Source organism: Nuphar pumila, chromosome 12, assembly GCF_984573655.1.
Source record: "Nuphar pumila chromosome 12, dmNupPumi1.hap1.1, whole genome shotgun sequence".
Taxonomy (NCBI): Eukaryota; Viridiplantae; Streptophyta; class Magnoliopsida; order Nymphaeales; family Nymphaeaceae; genus Nuphar; species Nuphar pumila.
The window spans coordinates 98,097,424-98,103,423 of record NC_143260.1 but is presented as its reverse complement, the minus strand read 5'-3'; positions in this window follow the sequence as shown (position 1 = coordinate 98,103,423).

The window sequence follows — 6,000 nt, the reverse complement described above, 5'->3', positions numbered from 1 at the left end:
AGCCCTCACAAATGAAAGACATTTAAATATGAATAAAATATTAGTGGCTCTTGAATTCAAAGAGAAGCAGTGAAGATCAAAGGGATTAAAGCTCAAACAACTGGAGACCCCTTTTTCTTTTCTTTTAGATTAGGGTTATTTATTTCATTAATTTGGGTTTGATTAAGGCCATTTATTATTATTTTTTAGCCTTCTGCAAGAGGGTAACTCATTGTAATAGTTAGTTACTTTTATTTATTTATTTTTAAAACAATAAAGCTTGCAATTTGTATAGAATACAAAGTTTATTCTATCGTTCCCTGAGTTCGACCCAGATCTCACCCTAGTGTGAGACGATTTTTAGTATTTGGTGTTTGGCTTTCACAAAACCGTTTTTATCAAAAATATCTTTTTAAAATATCATTTCATAAAACTTACACCAATAAGCATGGACTTGTAATAAAGTCCTTTTGCCTTATAAGAATTTGTTCAATAATAATGTTGTCCACATGGTCTTTCTAAAACGTCGTTCAACTTCTTTAACTGATACAAATGAAAGTAAATTTTGAGGGGATGTTTGGACCACAACTTCAAATAACTAGGTCTACTCGGTCACCAAGAGAGAAATATATATAAGTATAATAGTCCATCCCTGAAATGGGTTGGACGTGTTCAAGTTCAAAGAAAGAGTGCTTAGACCCTTGGGCCTGATCCTTTCATGGATTAGACCTAAGCCAAAGTTCTGAAATGGGCCAGACCAATCCTTGCTTTGAACTGGGTCTGTCCAATATCATGGATAATGGGTCAGTAAATAATAATAATAATAATAATAATTTATGTGTGTTAGTAGTTTCACATGAGTGTGTTATTTTCATCTATATATGTAAAATCAGACATATGACCAGTAAATCGATAGTATCTCCATCATTTGAAAGAATTTTAATAAAATGTTTGTGGTGTTGAAAAGCTGATGAAATTTTATATTCTATAAAAATTTGAGCTTTGTTCTCAGAGTGTGCATAGAGTTGTGACAGTTAAAACAGCAGAGCAGATATAGGCTTAAGCGGGTCCCGAACCGGTTATGGATCAGTTAAGCAGTGCATGAAATGAATGTATGATATGAACCTGTGTGCTTAAATGTTAAATGAACATGCAGATGTAACCTATAATGCTCTACTTATGCAGGTGGTAAGTGCCTAAAGGGGCATGACATGAAAAGATTTGTGTATGTGTGTAATTGAATGCATATCTGCTATTGAAGTGCATGTGTTGTGCGTTATGTTGTTTATGTGATTGTGTATGGATGCATAGAGTTATTCATGATCAATGCCTATGAATGAATACTTACATGATTATGATGTGTTATAAATTATACATGTGGCATGAAAGCATCTTTAGCATTAAATATTGCATCCATGACCCAAAATTTGTTGCCTAAATCTTAGATTAGATTCATTCTGTATGTGCATGGATTAGAATTAATGTCTTAAAAAGAATAATCATATGAACATTAATTTTATTAGGCTTACAATGAGAGGGTAAGTGATACTTTCGGCTTTGTAGAATATATTTTAAATATGAAAGGTTGCTCCTCCCCAACCACATAGATAGAAGATGCCTTTAATTAGTTGCAAGATAGCAGGTTAAGGAACTCATGATTGAAGTTTGATACATCAGGATAGAGGTGTTGAGAGTTCTCTCTCTAATAGGTCATCCCTTACCCAGGATTGGTGAAAGGTGCCTGGTCAGGACAAAGTCACAAATTGTTTGAATATACCCTCCTAAGTTAAGGTCCTAATCTAGATATCGCTTGTGTAGTACCCACATGGCTAAGAAGTAAAAACCCTAATTGTTTGTGTATTTAGTTAAGCATGACATGCATCACGCAAAAAGAAAACTTAAATAAAGGCAATTAAAATCACTCATGCATGAAAGATCTCTTATCCTACAATGGTAAGTGTATACATATTTATGTGTTCATGCATAAAAGTATAACTATTTAGGAATGATATTCTTGTGATGCACTATGATGAAATGCATACTCAAATCTGCTCATGCATACAATATTTGTTGCCTTATAAAATATAATCTTGGCATGCAACTGTTATAATATATATACCTGAATTGGACGTTTAATTGTTTTAATGGTTGGATGCACGGTAGTATGTCTCATGTATATTGGTTTTGGTTTACCTGTATTGGCAATGCCTACCAGGCTTTCACGAGTCTGACTTGTTTTTTGAGCTTTCAGGTGAAAATGATATATAGTTGTGCAGCGGATGCGGGATGCTCAGGCGGCATTGAGAGCCAGTCTTTTCTTTTCTCGGGGATAATTTTGAAAAAACATTTGTTGTTATTTTGGATTGAAAATACTCTTATATGAATTTTAAATTATTAAAATTGAATTAAATTTTAATAGTGCATGTTATTCGCATTTTAATTCAATTGTGATGATTATTCGCATTGTAACCTGCCTAGAATGTTTAACCCAAAGAAAACTATTGTTTCTACTATTTTTAAAAGAAAAAGAAGTTTCTTGTAAATTTTTAGGTTAAAATTTTGGAGTGTTACATTTGCAGTCCTTTAAAAGAAGTTATTGATACTATTTGTGAGCATTTCAAACTTATTGCTTTCCTGAGTCCCTCCCAGCCTAACAACCGCTTTCTCTTTGTCTTCCACTATGTCTAATACCCACCCTAGCATACCTTAAGCTTCCCAACTACTATTCCCTATGTTTGTTGATGATGCACTTCATCCCTCGTTCCTAATGATCCCTTTTCATCAAGATCTAATTTGTCTTAAAACATATAACACTTTTAAGCCCCTTTTACCATTCACTAATTTATCTATGCCCTAATTGAGAGAAGAAACACCCTAACTCTTCTACCATGAAGTGTACCTACATAGAATATCAATGTGCTCGACAATTATATAAAGCTGAAAAATAGAAGCCACCATCTTTCCACAATCTAACATTCAAGGTTGACAGATCACAATAAAGGATTTGCATTCGAACACCGATTATAGTATGAATAAACAAGTGCATATCACTAGAAATTTGTGGCCCAAGTACATGAATCTCTAGAAAACCAAGTGCAGAAAATGTTCAACCAAAAAAAATTTAAATGTACCACATCCAAAACATCCACAGTATTCTTACAACTGCATAAATGCAAAGTGATTAACCAACTCACACAAGTCAAACCCTAAATTCAAATCTATATCTCTTCCACCAACAAAATGCAGAAAAGATCAATCACCTAAGTAGAAAATCTAGAAACAATCCCACGAGCAAGTAGAACACACTTAAAGATCCCCAACAACTCATTATCAACCACCAAATATAATTTAGATCCACAAAAAACAAAGATTTTACAAAAGGAAGAAATTTCTATTCTGCAACAACTTTGAAGCTCTAAAATCTAAGATTCACAAAGACATAATAGCAGAGAAAAGGAAGACTTTAAAATGCAATTCCAGAGAAAATAGTGCAAAGCAAAACTAAGCATGAATTCTATTTATCTACATATTCAAGTTCTTGTTTTTATTCTATTCCCAAAAACCATGTCTCGCAACTCCCCTTTTATCCTCAGGCATTTAAAACTACTTATCCAGAAATTTAGAATATGCAATAAAAAGGGGATTGTGGATCAAAATCAATTACACCAATTTACATCCACTTCTATAGATAAACAATCACATCCAAACATTCGAAGAGATGTTCAGACGCACCCACTTATCCAGATAAATAGTCACATCTAGACATCCAGAGAGATGTTCAGACACACCCACTTATTCACAACTTTAGGATAAGTTGGGAAATTGATTTACGAAGCTCAATCCAATATTCCAATTTCTAAAACCTAATTTGCAACCAAAAACATAAATCACTCTATCAAACCTTACATGAAATCAAAACCCTAACCACGATATTCCAAATATAACTCGCAGTAAAAAAACATAAATCACTCCAAAATCAATGTGAAATTCAAACCCTAACCATGATCAAAATTGAGAGAGAATGAGATCGACAGTGTCACCCGAATAGGGAGGAGGATTGAAGATGGTAGTCAGTGGTCCGGTGAGATCGCATATATATAGGGCCTGTCAGGCCCTTTTAAATGACTCTATAACAAAGCCATAACTGTTATTGTTAAAGAGTAAAACCATATAACAACGTGATTCAAGTCTCGTCATTATTGATCTATAAAAGCAAAAATTTGTGGCCATTAAATATTATCGTTTAAGTGTTTTAACAACAATATTTAACGACAGAGAATCTTGTCATTATACATATGTCTTCAATGGTGATATAACTCTTGCCATTATAGATTAAAACCCTATAACGATATGATTTAGATCTAGCCATTATTGATCTATAACAGTGAGATTGTATGCCCATTAAATATAGTCGTTAAAGTGTTTTAACGATAATATTTAATGACCAGATAATCTCGTTGTTGTAACTATATCATATTTAATGGCCAAACAATCTCGTTGTTGTAAACATATCTTTAACAACGACATCCAGATGTCACCATTATAGAATATTTAATGATCAGATAATCTCGTCGTTGTAACATATCATATTTAATGGCCAGATAATCTCGTCATTGTAAACATATCATATTTAATGGCCAGATAATCTCGTCGTTGTAAACATATCAGATGTCTTTAACGACGAGATGTGTATAGGTGCAAGGCAATCAAGGTCTGGTCTAGCTTGCCATTATTGATAAAGCAATAACAGTGAAATTCATGATTGTAGTAGAGCAATAACGACATGATATTTATGTCATCGTTATTACCTATCAATTAGTAGGGACAAAACTCTCGTTGTTATTTCTTGATCAATAGCGATGAGTTTTATTCTCACCATTAAAGAGACACTGCAATTGACCCTTATCCTTGTAGTGTCTGTTGTACCAAGGGATTTGGTGGATCCAAGCATTACTATTGAGTCAAATATCGAAGATCTGATTCTCATTGTGGAAGACCCAAATCCAAGTTTTGTTGTCCAAGCTATCAAATAGGACTCATTTCCTATATATCCAAATCCAAATTCTATCCTGCAGTGAAACCCACCCCTAAGGTGTCACATCAGCATCCTCAGCCAAGATAGGCATTTGATTTGGAACATTACTTTATTTTGCATTTGAGATCCAAATCCAGCTCGATATTGAATGAGGCGAAGCAAGAAGAAACCAAACCTATTTGGATGGACCTTGATCCAAGAAGCAATCAAGAACTAGCCAACTATGTGGGTCCGACTAGGGAGGTCGACCTTCCCTCTTAGGGTGCCTAGAAAGACATGCAAAGGTGATTTAAGAAGCCCCTAGGTGTTATCCTGACCCTAGGAAGGTTTTACCTATTTCTAGAGTTGAGTCTCTTAAGATTTCTCATTTTAGCATTTACATTTTTTGTATTTGGTAAGGCCTATATATAGGCTTGTTATCCCAGCAAATGAATCATACATGAAATGAAATAGAATGTTGAAGCTCACTCTCACTAAAAAAATGTCTCACTCTTTAAGGGATGTCTCTCTCTTTCTTTAACCTATCCCTTGACCCCTAGGACTTCCTCACCTCTCTCATTAACCCTCAGGCCTTCTTCTCTCTCTCAATCTTTGTAAATGACTTTGTCTCTGTTGGCTTATGTCTCTAAGAATTAGAAGATCAGAACTAGGCCTGAAACTCGGTTGTCTTATAGGTTGTTGCTCCCAAGAAGCCATAAGGACTGGACATGTGGTTGAATCATAAGAACAATGTCTAAGATCATAAACTTACCAATGAACCTGGAGTCCAGCAACACACTACCCTTACCCAAGCTTGGTCATACCTCGTTGTAAGTTCCAGTAAGTCAACCAACCATGTACCTAAACCTAGACCACTCCCTTCCTTTTCCTCAAGTTGTTAAACCCAAGTCTAGCCAATATTTTGCTTGTTGTAACTAGCAGAATTTGACTCGAATTCATTTGAATGTTTCTTCCAAACCTGTGAGCCTGCAAATTTAACCATAGGC